The following is an 18,676-nucleotide window of genomic DNA, read 5'->3' on the forward strand; positions in this document are numbered from 1 at the left end:
AGCTGCTAATGACTATACTCTGCAGACATGTTAATCGTGAGGATGTGTACTAGGAGTGGCTATGCCAAGGCGAGAAATGACGGTGATAGTGACAAGAGAGTCACATGCCAAGGAGTTGGCCTCCGGTGAAACACATGTCAAGGAGAACTTTGGGAAGAGAGGTTGGCATTCCTGATCCAAGAGGTACCACAGCCGGGGTGTTTATCAGCCAGTGAGCTCAGATGGATCAGTTAAGTGAAGAAGAACTCCAAGGAAATGGGGGACTTCTTAAAGGTGACATCAGGAACCTCCACAGCCGCACCTTCACAGTATTCTCCTGGTCAAAGTAGTCACGGGCACAGCCCAGATACAAGGGGGAGGAAAAATAGAACCTATCTTTATGGGGGGAGTTTGTGGCTCTCATTAATCCACCACATTTAGTAATTTCTTTTTTTTTTTTTTCTGCCTATTAAGAAGAGCCCAAAATAATGGCACACTTGTGGCTTCAGAGGGACTCTTACTGTGTTGGGTGAAATGGTTCCCCTCTCAGGAAACAGGACCTCACAGAACCTAAGACTGCGGACATGGGAAGTACATATTCTGCAATCGGGTTATGGGGCGTGGTGGTGAAGGGGACACTCCTGCTTCTACCTTTTGGTTTCTGGAGTCATATATTTTAGCCATTGGGGACAGAGGGCCACGCTAGCTAGAGATTCAGTACATAATTTGTATCCCGGAGGACAGTACCTCAACTTGCTCAGTTGTCTCTAAGAAGGAACTTCAGCTGGGCCTGCAATAGGGCATTCCTTCGTTCTCGGAGGGTGGCTGCCTCTGGGCACTGCAATATTTGGTAGAAGCAGTCACCCCTCCTCTTCTGTGAAAGGAATTCCTTGAGCGGAGGCAATGCGATGTGGGATCTCATCTGGTAAATCAGACATTCTGTTTTTCTTTTTTTAATTGGAGTGTAATTGCTTTACAATGTTGTGTTAGTTTCCGCTGTACAATGAAGTGAATCAGCTATATGCATACATAGATACCCTCCCTCTTGGACCTCCCTCAACGCCCCACCTCCACCCCCATCCCACCCATCTAGGTCATCACAGAATACTGAGCTGAGCTTCCTGTGCTATACAGCAGGTTCCCATTAGTTATCTTGGTAAATCAGAAATTCTGTTATCCCTCCAATGGTGGTACTGGTGGAGGCATTGTGGACAGGGAAGACAAACACATATCCAGAGGAGATAGCAATTCAAGGAAGAACAAATTTCTGCCCCCTCCAAAGTGGAAAAAGTCCACCATAAGCAAGCTGCTATCAGTGGCTGGCTGGTCTCTTTGAGAGATGGTACCATATAGAGGGCTCAGTGTTAGTCTGTGCTACCGGCAGCCTGAGCAGTTGCCAGGACCAGCTGTGGTGAAGGGAGGCCATCATCTGAGCCCACACACATCCATCCCTGTCCTTTGGGGCATCCTTAAGTGAGGCTTGGTGTGGCAGCAATCCATTTTGAGCTCACATCAACAAACTGGGCCTACTGATCCATAAATCAAACTCAAGATTTTTTTCTCCCTGATATCTGGTAGTAGCAAAGGGCCTTCCTGACCCATGAGACCATAGGTGTGAGTCAAGGACATGGCATTGGTGTAACCCAGTCAGGTGGCATGGGAGTTTGGGCCATTTGTTTGTAGATCTTATGAGCACTCTCTGGATTGCCTGATCCCAAAGGTATCATCATTTCAATCATGCAGTGGATTGCTGTAGCATGTGTACAGGCTAAGTAAACTCCTACAGGTGTTCACAGCTTTAGAGAAGTCGCAGAGCACACAGCAAAGAACACAGTATACACCTCAGGCAAAATGCTGTTACAGTGGAGTGAGTTGAAGCTGTCACAGAACTGGCCACCAAAGCCACAGCTGGAATCTGAGATGTGGCAGCACGGATGTGAGATGGGGCCCCAGAGGCATCCAATATCTTTGCACCCCATCTACTTTGGTTCTGATTTAGATTCTCTGCCCCTGACTCTATCAATTTTTGGTCAGATGGGGAAAGCAGAGCAAGAGATCTCGGAGAATCTCTAGCCATTGAAAAACTACATGACACCCATCATACATTCCCTTCTGTTAAAACACTTCATGTCAAGTTTTACTTTGTTGTTCCCAACCTGTGAAGCTTTTATTTCTATATGAATGCCCGATTTTATCCCCTTTTGTATTCCTGTAGAATGATTTTGGAGCTCCAAAGTATACTCTTTTGCAGTTCCTACTGATTTTTCTTTGAATCGAGAAATCTGTTCCATTCACTGTAGATCACTATACTTATCAATATAAAACCCAAAGACATTCAGTTGGTTCCTGACATCAGTCTCCAAGTCTCCAATTCCTCATTCTTAAGAAACTGATAACTCTAAACCAATGTTACCAAGAGGTAAGTTATACATCCTCCTTTAGTGTTTCTCACGTTGGCCTTGTTCTACTCAATGTATGCTAGAATGTGTCCTGGTTTCTGGGTTTAGTTTCTGATTCCTAGTTGCGGTTTTAACTAACGCATCACTCTTATACTCCCACCCACCCGCCTGCCCTTGTCTTCTCCTTCCACCCTTCCAAATCATTGTTAGCACTCTGACGTGCATCCTTCCATACGTTTGTCCCTTCTCCTATAATCTTGTATTTATGTACACATAGTGTCAGACAATGTTCCCATTCTTCTTTGCTAGTAGAATCCTGATTCTATTTGTGATACAAGGTGCTTAGTCTGGCAATGGGTCACGATTGGCCCAACGCAATCATGATAATCCTTTCCTCATATTTCCTGGCTTACCTTGGAGCTAGAGGTAGCCATGTGACCCAGTTTTGGCCAATGAAATGTTAGTGGAAGTTAGGTGGGTTTTGCTGACTCGTTTGCCCTTTTGCCCTTCTCCCTGTGTAGAATGCGCATATGATGCCTGTAGGTGCTATTGGCATCTTGTGGCCTTGCAGTGATACATATTAAAGATATTATTAAAGATGGTGGAGTAGACATATTAAAGATGGTGGAGTAGACATATAGAAAGGATCTGGGTCTTTCAAGACCATACTAAGCTACCAAGCCAATGCTAGAAGCTGTCTACATCTAGACTACCAATCATGGAAGAAAAATAAAACACTATTTGTTTAAACCAGTCTTAGTCTAGTTTATTGTTTTCTTGTACGCAAAAGCATTTATGACTGATACAAGTTGCATATGGGTGAACACACAAATTTTTTGCTCTTCAATTTATAAAAGTATGATCATATTATATATATTTCTCTTACTTTATGGTATCTTGCTTTAGATCCTTCATAATACATAATATAAATAAATAAATATATAAATAAATTCTTTGAGAATTCCCTGGCAGTCCAGTGGTTAGGAATCCTCACTTCTACTGCAGGTATGGGTTCGATTCCTGGTTGGGAAACTAAGATCCCACATGCCATGCAGCATGGCCAATAAACAAACAAACACACCTAGTGGTGGTCCAGTGGCTAAGATTCCACGCTCCCAATGCAGGGAGCCTGGGTTTGATACCTGGTCAGGGAACTAGATCCCACATGCATGCTGCAACTAAAGATTCTGTATGCCACAACTAAAAAGATTGCACACGCAGAAACTAATGATCCCGCATGCCCAATGAATATCCCGCATGCTGCAACTAAGACCTGGCACAGCATAAATAAATAAATAAATATTTTAAAATAAACAATACATAATAGAAATCTCTCTAAGTCAATGGGTATAGCTCTAATTTATTATTTAATTAATTATTTAATTAATTATTTTAGATAGATAATATTAGCACATGGTTCAAAAATCCAAAATGTATAAATGGAAAATGGTGTAGCCACTTTGGAAAACTGGTAGTTCCTCAAAAAGTTAAACATAGTTACCATACAATCTAGAAATTCCACAACTAGGTATATACCCAAGAGTAATGAAAACATACCTCCACGGAAATACTTGTACACAAATGTTCATAGCAGCATTATTCATAATTGCCCAGAAGTGGGAAAAAAACCAAAATATCTATCAACTGATGAGTGAATAAACAAAGTGTACTATAGTCATACAATGGAATATTATTTAGCAATAAAAATGAATGAAATACTAATGCATGCTACAATGTGAACGAACCTTGAAAATGTTATTTAATGAAAGAAGCCAGTCACAAAACCACATATTATGATTCCATTTATGTGAAATATATAGAATACGCAAATCCACAGAGACAGAAAGTAGATTAGTGGTTACCTGGGGCTGAGGGTAGGAAGCTGGGAATGGAGAATGATTGCTACGTATTGGGTTGGCCAAAAAGTGCCTTCAGTTTTTAAAAATAAAAGACACATCTTTCATTTTCACCAAGAACTTTATTGAACAACGTATTCACCCTTTTATTCTACTACCTTCTGCCATTTTTCAGGCAACTTCATAATTCCATCTTCCCAAAATTTTTTATCTTGTTGAGCAAAGAACTGTTCCAGATGCCTTTTACAGTCTTCCAGGGAATTGAAATTTTTTCCATTAAGAGAATTTTGTAAAGACCGAAGTAAATGGAAATCCGAAGGTACAATGTCTGGTGAATATGGTGGATGAATCAGAACTTGCCAACCAAGCTGTAACAGTTTTTGCCTGGCCATCAAAGAAACATGCGGTCTTGCGTTATCCTGATGGAAGATTATGCATTTTCTGTTGACTAATTCTGGATGCTTTTCGTGGAGTGCTGCTTTCAGATGGTCTAATTGGCAGCAGTTCTTGTTGGAATTAATTGTGTGGTTTTCCGGAAGGAGCTCATAATAGAGGACTCCCGTCCAATCCCACCATATACACAACACCACCTTCTTCGGATGAAGACTGCCCTTTGGTGTGGTTGGTGATGGTTCATTTCTCTCGCCCCACGATCTCTTCTGTTCCACATTGTTGTACGGTATCCACCTTTCATCGCCCGTCACAGTTTGTTTTAAAAATGGAACGTTTTCATTACATTTAAGTAGAGAATCACATGCAGAAATACGGTTAAGAAGGGTTTTTCTTTGCTTAACTTACGTTGAACCCAAACATCAAAGCGATTCACGTAACCAAGCTGGTGCAAATGATTTTCAATGCCTCATTTGGATATTTTGAGTATGTCAGCTATCTCCCGCGTGGTATAAAGCTGACCATTCTCAATTAATGTCTCAATTTGATTGCTATCAACTTCAACTTGTCTACCCAACCAAGGAGCATCGTCCAGCGAGAAATCTCCAGCACGAAACTTCACAAACCACTTTTGACAAGTTCGATCAGTCACAGCACCTTCTCCATACACTGCACAAATCTTTGTTTTGCGTTTTGGTTGTGTTTTTACCTTTCTTGAAATAATAAAGCATAATATGCCGAAAATTGTTGCTTTTTTTCCTTCCATCTTCAATATTAAAATGGCTACACAAAAATTCACCAATTTTGATGTCTTTTTTAAAATGCATGCTGATATGTCAGCTGTCACATACAATCTAACAAAATTGTTTCAATGAAGTTAAAGACAACTATGTGCTACCAGAGCCATCTTACAGAAAAAATCGAACAAACCTTTTGGCCAAGCCAATATATGTGTTTTCTTTTTGGAGTGCTGAAAATGTTCTAAAATTTGATTTTGGTGATCATTGCAGAACTCTGGAATATGTTAAAAATCACTTAGGGGGCTTCCCTGGTGGCGCTGTGGTTGAGAGTCCGCCTGCTGATGCAGGGGATGCGAGTTCGTGTCCCGGTAAGGGAAGATCCCACATGCCACGGAGCGGCTGGGCCCGTGAGCCATGGCCTCTGAGCCTGCGAGTCCTGAGCCTGTGCTCCGCAACGGGAGAAGCCACAACAGTGAGAGGCCCGCGTATCGCAAAAAAAAAAAAAAAAAAAAAAATCACTGAGGGACTTCCCTGGTGGTCCAGTGGTTAAGAATCCGCCTTCCAAGGCAGGGGACATGGGTTCAATCCCTGGTGGGGGAACTAAGATCCCATATGCCGCGGGGCTACTGAGCCCGCGCGCCTCAACTAGAGAGCCCACGTGTCGCAAACTATGGAGCCCACGCACTCTGGAGCCCATGAGCCACAACTAGAGAGAAGCCCGCGTGCCGCAACGGAGAGCCTGCATGCTGCAATGAAGATCCCGTGCCGCAACCAAGACTCGACGTAGCCAAAAATAAAAATAAAAAATAAAAATCACTTAACTGTATACTTTAAATGGATGAACTTTATGGTATGTGAAATATATCTCAATATAGCTGTAAGTAATACACAAATGGAAGCAAAGTAAAAAGTAAGGTTTTTTCCTACCTCTTCCCCTAGCTGCCAATTCCGTTTCCCAGAAGCTACCACTTATCAACTTCTTATAGTTCAAAAGATATTTTATTTATATTCAAGCACATTTACATATGTGTTTTTTTGTTTGTTTGTTTGTTTTTGTTTTGCGGTACGCGGGCCTCTCACTGCTGTGGCCTCTCCCGTTGCGGAGCACAGGCTCCGGACGCGCAGGCCCAGCGGCCACGGCTCACCGGCCCAGCCGCTCCGCGGCACGCGGGATCCTCCCGGACTGGGGCACGAACCCGTGTTCCCTGCATCGGCAGGCGGACTCCCAACCACTGCGCCACCAGGGAAGCCCTACATATGTGTTTTTTTTAACATCTTTATTGGAGTATAATTGCTTTACAATGGTGTGTTAGTTTCTGCTTTATAACAAAGTGAATCAGTTATACATATACATATGTCCCCATATCTCTTCCCTCTTGCATCTCCCTCCCTCCCACTCTCCCTATCCCACCCCTCTAGGTGGTCACAAAGCACCTAGCTGATCTCCCTTTGCTATGTGGCTGCTTCCCACTAGCTATCTATTTTTACATTTGGTAGTGTATATGTGTATATGTCCATGCCACTCTCTCACTTTGTCCCAGCTTACCCTTCCCCGTCCCCGTACCCTCAAGTCCATTCTCTGGTAGGTCTGCGTCTTTATTCCCATCTTGCCCCTAGGTTCTTCATGACTTATTCCCATCTTGCCCCTAGTTTCTTCATGACCAATTTATTTTTTTTTACATTCCATATATATGTGTTAGCATACGCTATTTGTTTTTCTCTTTCTGACTTACTTCACTCTGTATGACAGACTCTAGGTCCATCCACCTCACTACAAATAACTCCATTTCATTTCTTTTTATGGCTAAGTAATATTCCATTGTATACATGTGCCATATCTTCTTTATCCATGCAGTCACTATGGAGAACAGTATGGAGGTTCCTTAAAAAACTAAAAATAGAACTACCATATGACCCAGCAATCCCACTACTGGGCACATACCCTGAGAAAACCATAATTCAAAAAGAGTCATGTACCAAAATGTTCATTACAGCTCTATTTACAATAGCCAGGACATGGAAGCAACGTATATGTTTTTACGTAATTTATTGCATAAACTGTTCTTTACCTTATGTTTTCACTTAAAAATGTATTTGGAACACATAGACACAGAGAGGAGAATGCCCTGTTAAGACAGGAGCAGACTGGAGTGATGGGTCTACAAGCAAAGGAATGCCAAGGACTTACCAGTAACCACCGGAAGCTAGGAGACAGGCATGGAACAGATTCTTCCCTGAAGTCTTCATGGGGACTATGGCCCTGCCAACACTTTGGTTTCAGACTTCTAGCCTCTAGAACTCTAAGTAAGTTTCTGTTGTTTTAAGCCAAAAATCAAACAAAAATATATCTTAGAGAGCATTCCATATAAGTCATCTTTTAAATAGTGGCATGATATTCAGTTTCATGACCATAAGATCCATAATTTATTGGATGAATTCCCAATTGGATATTTAGGGCATTTCCAATTTTTCCTTTTTAAACAAATAATGAAATAAAAATGTTGTCCAAGATTATTTCTTACATTTGCAAGTACATCTCTGGGATAATGTCTTCAAAGTGAAATTACTGGATTAAAAGACATGTATGTTAAATTTTGATAGAATTGCCAAACTGATCACCACAGCGTTTGTGGGAAATTACCCTCCTGCTAGTAATATGTGAATGTGCCTGTTCCCTATAGCCCTGCTAGCACTATAAAATTTTTGATCTTGTCAATCTGGTAGTTGAAAAATTATATCTCATTGTGGTTTTTATTTGCATTTTTTAATTATGAGCATGTTGAGTATCTTTTCCATGTTTAATACCATCATCAATATAATTACATTCAACAATGTTATATTCACTTCATTAAGTCAGTTGAAGTTTCTTTTGTGTAAATTATTCATAACATTTTTACCCGTTTTTCTACACATTGTTGTTCTTTTTCTTACTGTTTTTAGGAGCTCTTTATATATTAAGAAAATTAGCTATTTGCTCCATTTTTAGCAAATATTTTTCGAAGTTTTTCATTTGTTTTTGATTTTATGATTTTTTTTCTTTGGCTATGAAGAAAATTTTATTTTTCTGTAGCAAAGTTATTATTATTTCATTTCATACCTCCTGGATTTTGTGTCCTACTTATAGAGGCTATCCCCACTGGAGATTGCAAAAATATTTATTTACTTCTAGTTCATATATGGTTTCATTTTTTACATGTATATATTTGTAGAATCTATTATGCTTTAACGTATGAGTAGGGATCCAATCATTTCTTTTTACTAGATGCCCTTTCATTGCTTCCAACATCATTACTGAATAGCCTACTTCTCTCCATTAATTTAATAAGCCACCTTTGCTGTGCCAACTTCTTGTATGTATTTGGGTCTGTTTCTAGACATTCTGAGCCACACTGCATTTCTGGAATAAACACCTCTTGATCATGGTGTATTTTATATATAGTTAAATGTGGTGGTCAATTCTATTTGGTAACATTTTACTTGGGATTTTTGCTTCAATATTCATGTGGGATTACTTTCTAGTTTTCTTTTGAGTATGTGTGTGCAGTGTTTATTGGGTTTGCAAAACAGTGATATATTCACTTCTTTAAAAGATTATGGAAATTTTCTTTCTTTTTACATCTCTAAAACAGTTTGAATAGCATTAAAATTATCTAGTCTTTGAAGGCCTATGAGAATTCATCTGTAAAACCTTCTGGGTCTAGTGCTTTTTTGGATTAACTCTTTAATAACTGTATTTCTTCCATGGAAATTGATCTTTTAAGCTTTCTATCTCTACTAGGGTTAATTTTGTTAAGCTGTATTTTCTAGAAAATCATCCACTTCATCTAGGTTTTCAAATGTATATGCATAGAATTGTGCAACTTAGATTCCTGACATTTTATCAATAGGATAGCCACTGATTCAGTAGTTAATCTCCAGTTGTCATGTTTTAATCTGTACTTGTGCTTTCTCTCTTTTATAATAATTAGATCTGTTTTGTTGATTTTTTTTCAAAGAAAGATCTTTTTATTTATTTCTACTATTTGGTTTTAAACTCAAGTATTTCTGCTTTTATCCTTGCTGTTTCCTTCTCTCTACTTTCTAGATTTCCTTTTTGTTCCTTTTCTAATTTTTGAGATAGATATTTAATTCATTTATTGTTACACTTTCACTTTGATTCTTATAAATATTTAATCTATTTTAAATAGATTAAATTTTAAAGAGAATTGCATTCTCTTTTTACCTTTGTTTTAATTGTATCTCAAAGACTGACATATAGTGTTTTTAGAATCATTATTTTTAAGAGAAATTGTTCAGTTTCCATTTATATTTCCCTTTTGACTAAAGAATTTTTTGATAATTTAAAATTTTCCAGATGGAGAAGACCTCGTGCCTTTTGATTTTATTGATTTTCAGTCTAATTGCATTGTGATAACATAATGTTGTTAGTTTGCATTATTTTTATTTGAAAGAACTTACTGATGTTTTCTTGGTGACCTCACATGTCAATTTTCATGAATGTTTCTTGTGTATTTGAAAAGAAGAAATATTCTCTTTAATAAGGGTGAAGAGTTCAATATATGTTTATAAGATCTACCTTGGAATTATGTTGTTTAGATTTTCTATATATTTATTTATTTAGCCTATTTGCTTTGTCTTGAACTAAGAATGGATCTTACAAGTCTCTTCTAAATGTATTTCCATATGTTTCTCTTCTGTATTCTGTATGAAGGCTGCTGCTATGTTCTTTGATACATAGTTATGAGTAACTTTTATATCTTCACTGTGAATTATGGCCTTTAGTTATATAAAGTGTCCTTCTTTGTCTCATTAAGCCCTATTCCCTCCATGAATTTCATCTTGTCAAGATAACAAGTTCACAATCTCTGATTTCTTTATGTGCATTTGCCTGGTTATAATTTTACCTACCCTTTTAATTTTATTACACTTTGTTTTAGGAGTGTCTCTTACAGTATAGAGTTGAATTTCGCCTTGAAGGACAATCTGAAAATCTTTTCTCGTAAGTTAGTTAAGACCATTTACATTTATTGTTACAACTTAAATACTTGATCTTATCTCTGTCCTATTGTTTTATGCTGTGTTTACTATGTGTTTTTCATTCTCTGGGTTTTGTTTTGTTTTTTAGTTTTAAAAAAATGTTGGTGATTAGAATGATTTGTGGTTCTTGTTTTAGTATCTTTCCACTAATATCTTTACATAATGCCCATGTTTTCTTTATTTAGGCTTCAACTATCTGATATGTCTGCTTTAAGTGATATCTTTGACTCTCACCTATAATCTATGTGAAACCAAAACGAATTATTCTACTTTCCCATTTCTTTTTCCCTTTTCCCCTCTTAAAAAAAAGGTGTTATATCTACTTTGCCAGAGCATATAATTATTTGCTACATACTATTCTTCCATCTTGTCCCCACCTTTCATTGGTCTAAGATCTATAGTTAAATACAGTCAGTGCTTACCACCAGTCTTTTAAACAGTTTCCTCATTCATCTCTTAGTTGGACAAAAGTGGTCTTCCAGTAGATTCCTCAGGAAGGACTCATTAGTACAATACTCCCTGAATTCTTGTCTAAAATTGTTTTTTTCTATAAACAAGCACATGAAAAGATGTACAACATCATTAGTCACTAGGGAACTACAAATCAAAACCATAATGAGGTACCACCTCACACCTGACAAGAATGACTATTAAGAATTTAATATTTTAAATCTTTGCAAGTGTTGCAAGGATGTGGAGAAACTGGAATGCTTGAATGTTGCTAGTGGGAATGTAGGATGGTGCAGTTGTTATGAAAAGCAGTTGGTCAGTTCCTCAAGAAATTAAGTAGAATTGTCACATGACCCAGCAATTGCACTTCTAGATTTATACCCCAAAGAGTTGACAGCAGGTACTCAAACAAATGTTTGTACCAAAGTGTTCATAGGAGCAATGTTCACTTAGCCAAAAGGTAGAAACAACCCAAATGTCCATCAATGGATAAATGGACAAACAAATAGTGGTTATTAACACAATGGAATATTATTCAGCCTCGAAAAAGGAATGAAGTACTGATACATGTTACAATGTGGATGAACCTCAACAACACTATGCTAAGTGAAAGAAGCCAGACACAAAAGGTCACATATTGTATGATTCCATTTCCATGAAATACCCAGAATAGGTAAATCCATAGAAACAGAAAGCAGATGAAGGATTGCCAAGGGCTGGGGAGAGGGTAATAGGGTGTAAATGCTTAACGTATGCAGGGTTTGTATATTGATGGAAGCGTTTTGAAACTCTATAGAGGTGGTGGTTGCACAACACTGTGAATGTGTTAAATGCCACTGAATTGTTCACTTTAAAATAGATCATTTTATGTTATGTGAATTTCACCATAATAAAAATTGGTTTTCTATAGCCTTGATATTTGAAGGATAGCAGAGTTGGACTAAAAAAATCCTTGGTTCACACTTCATTTGAGTTATTTGATGAGTATTTCACTACTCTTGCTTTTGTGATTTGCTCTTGCAAAATCTAATGCCAACCAGATTTTGTTTTCTTTATAAGTTACTTTTTTTTTGCCTGGAGGACCAGAGGATATTCTTTCTTTAACTTTAAAGCCTCCTTGTTTTGTTAGGATATGTTTCAGAGTTGACTGTTTTGAAACAATTTTCACACATGGTGGACCCTTTCAGTACGTAGATTCAGGTCTTCTTTTATTTCAGGAAAGCTTACTTATGTTTGCCTGTCTATATTGTAGCTATCATTTTCTCACTGATTCTACCTATTTCTTTAATTTCATTTTCTTGGCTCCTTTCATTTCTATCCACTGTCATCCTTAGTCTATTTTCAGTCATATTTATTTTCTCTTAGGTACATTATAATTTAGTCATTTCAAGGTTAATTTTTTTTCTTCAATTTCTTTCCTAACATCAGTTCCCATTTTATAAGTTCCAGTTTGTCTAGTTTATTTTTATATTCCCGATCTGTTTTTTTTCCTATCTGCAACTGCTTTTTGAATTATATTTAATTCATGTTGGAATACTGTATTACATTTTCTTTTGCATCAGGCCTGGTTTTCTTTATTTCTTCTGGAGTTTTGCATCTACTGAAATATTTTTCTTAAACTTAAAAAAATTGAAATATAACATAAATTCAGAAAGTAAATATCAATAGCTGATCACCATGCTTCACTTTTTTCCCCACCATCTTAATCCACCATCACTAAGAATCTATCACATGCTAGGGTTTATCACAACACAACTTACCATAAATCATGTCATCCTTTTTGCCATTTGATTAGCGAGTGACCCAGTTTCAGAGTCCCATCATGATGTTCCACTTTCTAGGGCCATTTCTGGTACCTACCCTTAGCCTGGGTTCCCCCAAAGCAAGGTCTGAAACAGGGGCTTGCATGCAGGTACTTTATTTGGGAAATGATCCCAGTGAGAGGAGAGAGGGTCTGGGAGGAGTAAAATAGAAGGAAAAGCCAATGCGAAGTTGTATTATCAGGTTGTTCACTTCTATGAGTGATGGGGCTTATTCTTGCTGGAACCCTATAGAATGCACCTCAGGGTTTTCCATCAGAAGGATGAAAAGGGGGAGTATTGGCTCCTGACTGGCTCCTGACTGCTACTGGCCAACAGTTCCCCTGGGGAGTTAACTTCCTTGGTTGTGAATAAAAGATGGGGAAGGAGAACATGAAGTTCGGCCCAAGAAATATTTCATACTATTTTCTAATGGCTTCCACTCTTTCAGTTAAGAAGTCACCTTTAGTCTTAGTGTTGTCTTTTGTCTCTGACTTTTAAGATTTTGTCTTTGGTTTTCAACAGTTTTTCTATGATGTGCTTCAAGTAACTTTGTTTATCCAGCTTGAGTATACAGGATTAATTCATTCTTGTAACTGTGTAGTCTGGAAAATTCTTAGCTATTATTTGTTGGAATATTGATTCTAATTCTCTTTTTCCTCTATGGGACTTCAATTATGTGTACAGGCCTACTTAGTTTTTTTTACTGTGCTTTGCAGATTTTTTTTTTTTTTTTTAAATTGAAGGTTTGTGGCAACCCTATATTGAGCAAGTCTACTGGTGCCATTTTCCCAACAACATCTTCTCATTTCATGTCTGTGTCACATTTCGGTAATTTTCATATTTCAAGCTTTTTCATTATTATTATATTTGTTATGATGATCTCTAATCTGTGATCTTTGATGTTACTATTGCAAAAAGATTATGGCTCACCGAAAGCTCAAATGATAGTCAACATTTTTTAGTAATAAGGTCTTTTTAAAAAGGTATGTACACGTTTTTATTTTTTAGACATAATGCTATTGCACACTAAATAGACTACAGTATACCGTAAACATAACTTTTATATGCACTGGGGAATCAAAAAATTTGTGACTCACTTTATTGTGATATTCACTTTATTGTGGTGGTCTGGAATCAAACTTGCAAGTATCTCCAAGGTATGCCTGTATAACTTTCCACACAATCCCAAGTCTATGAACTGCCCCCTCTTTTTTTCTTCAGTATTTTCCATTTTTCTTCCCATGCATCCAAATTGATATTTTCTTGATTTTTTTTTTTTTTAGAGTTTCCTCTCTTCAATCGTGTCTGATTTGCTGTTGGATACTGACCTAATGAATTCTTAGTTCATAGATGAAGTTCCTGGATGATGATTCCATTATCTGAATTACCTATGGGTGTTTCACTTGTCTGCTTAGTCTTAGTCTTCGGTCATGTGGTCTTGTCTCCTTACGTGCCTAGTTAATTTTATAAATGTATCAAGCACTATACATAAAAAACGTAGAAATAATTTGAGCCTGGGGGATTTACTGGGGCTCCTAGTCCTCAGTGGACCCTAAATTGCAACTTTTATTCTTCAAAGCCCTGAGAGTCTGTTGGAAGCTCTATTCAGCTTCTTAGCCTCTTACCCATGCTTTTAGATTGCAGTTGCATCTAGGAGAAAATCAGCCTTCCTGACTGGCTCACCTTCCCAGATTTTGTTCCTGTAATTGTATTTATTTGTTTATTTATGTATTTATTTGGTTGCACCGGGTCTTAGTTGCAGCAGGTGGGCTCCTTAGCTGTGGCATGCGAACTCTTAGTTGTGGCATGCATGTGGGATCTAGTTCTCGGACCAGGGATTTAACCGGGGCCCTTGGCATGGGCAGCGCAGAGTCTTATCCACTGTGCTACCAGGGAAGTCCCCTTGTTCCTGTAATTTCTTACAGCCTAAGTAAAATGAGCTTTCCAAGTTGTTCTTAACAAGAAGGGTGATCCAAACTATCAAATTTACAATTACTGGCGTAGAGCTCCATCCTGCTGAAAAGTTTTCTCATTTTTGTTCTCTTATGGAATATGGATGCAGGATTCTATTTTTAATTAAAAGTTGTTTTGGATTTTCCTGGACCAGCCAGGGCAGATAATCATATGGGTGGGGGAGGGGTTTGGGTGGCTTATAAGATTTCTTAGCTCAAGACTGTCCTCTTCTGTTGTTACAGTGAAGTGCAGTTTTTAAAATAAATGACCTTCTATTAATATTGACACCATTTAATGATACTATCTTCTTTCCCTGGGGCCCACAGTTTCAGCTGGTTCCTTCTTTATTTTACTACTATGCCTCCAAGGGAGACTTCCCCCTTCCAAAGTGCCTCCTTCTCTTCCAGAAGAGGTGTCTTTCCAAGACTGCTACCTCTGGTCCTCTGCATTTCCAAGCCCCTTCCATTCACTTCCCCAGTAGCCAGTACTCTGATCCACCAGGCCACAGACCCATCCTCAGCATTTCCTCACTCAGGGTGGACCGTCTCCTGGGAGACACTTAGGTGATATATTATCTGTGTTCTGCCACCACTAAAATCTTGTCACAGGCTCCTCTCTTATGCTTAACCCTTGCCTTTCTCGCCCTCTGGCATGGGCTTCTGAGCTGATGTTTAATTATGTTCCCCACTTACACATAAAGTGAAGTTTGTAGGATTTTCTGTCTTCTGGTTATGATGTAAGAGTGGGTTATCCCTTGTCCTATTAGAACCCCAAACAACGATAACTCATTTTTTTTTCTTTTTGCGGTACGCGGGCCTCTCACTGTTGTGGACTCTCCCGTTGCAGAGCACAGGATCCGGACGCGCAGGCTCAGCGGCCATGGCTCACGAGCCCAGCCGCTCTGCGGCATGTGGGATCTTCCCGGACCGGGGCACGAACTCGTGTCCCCTGCATCGGCAGGCGGACTCTCAACCACTGCGGCACCAGGGAAGCCCGATAACACATATTTTTAACATTTAGATAAAATTATTTTTTAGCTAGCCTTTTACTACTGATTTCTAATTTCACTGCATTTTGCTCAGAGAAACAAATTACAAGGTTTTGATTCTTTGCAAATTGAGACTTCCTTTGTGGCTGCGTACACGGTTAATTCTTCTTTGAATGTCCTGCATGCGTTCTATATCCATTTGAATTTAGTGATCATACGAAGCAAATCTTCTAGACTTTTTCTTATCTTTTGATCTCTCACTCTCTGAGAATTATCTTAAAAAACATGTAGTCACTATAGTTCTGTCAGTTGTTGCTTCATGAATTTTGAGGCAATACTGTGAGATACATTTACTCAAGTTCACTACATCTTTGACCACTTGCTCCCTTTACGAGTATAAAATCTTTCTTTGTCCCTTGTTTTCCACCTTGGATTCGATTTTGTCGGATATTAAAACTGTCACCCTACCTTAATGTTTACATATTTAATACATCTATGTCTTGTTTTATAGCTTGTCTTCCCTCTCTTGGTTAGAAAAGTCTCCCCAACCTCTAAGTTGTATTGTAGTCTCTTAAGTCTTCTTCCAAAATTTCTCTTATTTTCCCTATTGTTAATGAGGCCGTGTAAACTGCGACAAAACACATTTACAGAAAATACAGCTTGATTTTAAAGTGATACATTTCCTTAAAATTTCTTAAAAACCGCTTATGCTTCAGCTCCTTACCAGTGATCGCTGAGAGCTTTCTGAGTTTCAGCCTCTGTTACTTCACTGTAAAAAGGTACAAAAGAAGCAAAGACACAAAAATTAGTTTGCTGTTTGTTTCCTTAGTGTCATGATGGCTGACTAAGAGTGCCCCTGTCATGTTAAATTAAGAGAAGTCTTAACACAAAGGAACATTTTGGGAAGGTCATAGATGACCTTCCAAATTTGGGAAATTGTCATAGATGCTGGTATCTAAAGAAGTGGTTATAGCACCAAGAAAAGAAGGAAAAAATGTGCTTTACTAATAACTAAAAATGAGTAGGGGGATAGACAGGTGGGAGGAGATGTTGCAGCTGAATATAGGTGTGAAGAGAATAGATGACAGAAATATAAAGATCAAGATGTACATTTGATTTAAAAAGAAGACTGATGATGTTCAATGAACAGAGAGGTGATGCTGTTACGGGGCTGAGAAAGGTGAATCTCAATAAAGAGTGAGAGAGGGCAAAAAGCAGAGGAAAAGTCCAAAGGTATCTACCATTGAAAAGAGGTCATGTTCTAAGTCTGAGGGACCCAGATTTTACTTCAGAAAAACTGAAGGAGAAACAAGGTTTAAACATATTAGTCAATGGTATATGGAAAACGAAAGGGCAAGAACAAAAGGTGTAATGGCATCAGGAACACGGGCCCAATTTCCCAGCAGGTCAGACTGTAAGGTGCAGTCCACTGGTGGTACTTTATTTTGAAATGGAAGTGAAGATTCTATCTTGCAAGATAAAAGAGATTAGGATGAGGAGATGTTTTCTAATTCTGTATTTTCGGTTTTTAAAACACTTGTTTCCATAGCTTTGATACTTCTTAGCTTTCTGGTTGACCGGCAGGTTGTTTTTGTTCTGAACAAAGGGGATGTAAAGCTGCATTTGCTCCCATTCATGGATCTAATTAGGCATGTTGCCCAAACTATAATAAATCATGGATTTAGTTTTTCTTTGTTAAGGTAGTCAGAGGCCTTCAGGCATGAGTGACTTATTAAAATGTACTCTCATAGTTGGGGATGAATGATCACCCTGGTATTGTCAATCACTCAATAATTTTATATCCCCAAAGCTCTCCCTTGGTTGTTTTGTACTACCCCAAAAATGACATTTTATTCTCGTATTTGTTCACAGACGTGATTCACATTTTGCTATCTAGAGCATAAGGAAATCATTCTAAATTCAGCAATAGTGCCAGTTTGACTAAAAAAAAGTTATTTTCCATATCCACCGGAATGTTAATCGGATTCTTGTTAGAACATGTGTAAGAAGTGGTTTTCATTGTCACAGCTCTTGATGTCAGATTACTAAAACAACTTATGTTTTGTTGTGGGAGCATGGGTGCACGCAGAACCTCCCCAATCACATGAACGCTCTCAGCCCACACTTCATAATACACAGAAATTATTTGTGTTTTGTGGTAACGACTGAATGGCAGGAACAGCAGAATTTCAACGTGGCTGTTCTTTATTTGATTAAATATATTCTCTATTTATTCTTAAAAAAACTAATTTAAGTTAAACGGCAATAAACCATGATAATTTAGAAAACATGTTGAAACTGAGAGTGAAGAGAAATGTTCTCTACGTAAACCACACTGTAAACCATAAAACTTATTTTTGTCAACTGCTTCTCATGACAGTGGCTAGGAATTTGACATTTCTACTACAGTAGGCAAAAAAACATGTAAAATACACTCTCCCACATACCACATCACATCTCTATTTATATTTCCAAACTAAAAGCATTTCACCCCCAAAAGTGCTGAGTGTACTGTGTACGTTTACACCAAGAGCTGTAAGTTCATACAAGCCTTACCTTAAGCTGGTGTATTTGTCTGGCCAGGCCCCCTGCCCAGCGCCAAGCCATACTTAATGGATCAGGCTTAGCTCACCAAGAGAAAACCATTGCTCTTGATCCTAAAAGGTGGGGAACTTTTCAGCGAACTCTGGTCAACACGACACAAAACAAAAAACTATTCTCGGGCAGATTATGAAAACCATTTGAAGCATCCAAGACCACTTATCCACTTCAAAACGTGTCAGCAGCTATTCAACTACTTATGAAAATGAGTTTTGTGAAAATTCATGTAGTTTGAGGCCGAGTATTCTAAAACTAGAAAAGGAATCTTAAATAATCTGTTACGGTACACATGAAAGTGACAGAAACGTGGCTAATTCTCTAACGTTAGCTGAGGTATACATGCTATACAGTTGACTAGATCTCAGAAGATTTATAATAAAAACTTCCCCTTTCCACTTAAAGATCATAAGAAGTCAGCACAATCTGGTCTTCTCCCTGCTGAAAGGGTATTTAGTTTGGGATGTAATGTTTTAAAACAATA

The sequence above is a fragment of the Delphinus delphis genome, chromosome 20, assembly GCF_949987515.2.
Source record: "Delphinus delphis chromosome 20, mDelDel1.2, whole genome shotgun sequence".
In the NCBI taxonomy this organism is placed as follows: Eukaryota; Metazoa; Chordata; class Mammalia; order Artiodactyla; family Delphinidae; genus Delphinus; species Delphinus delphis.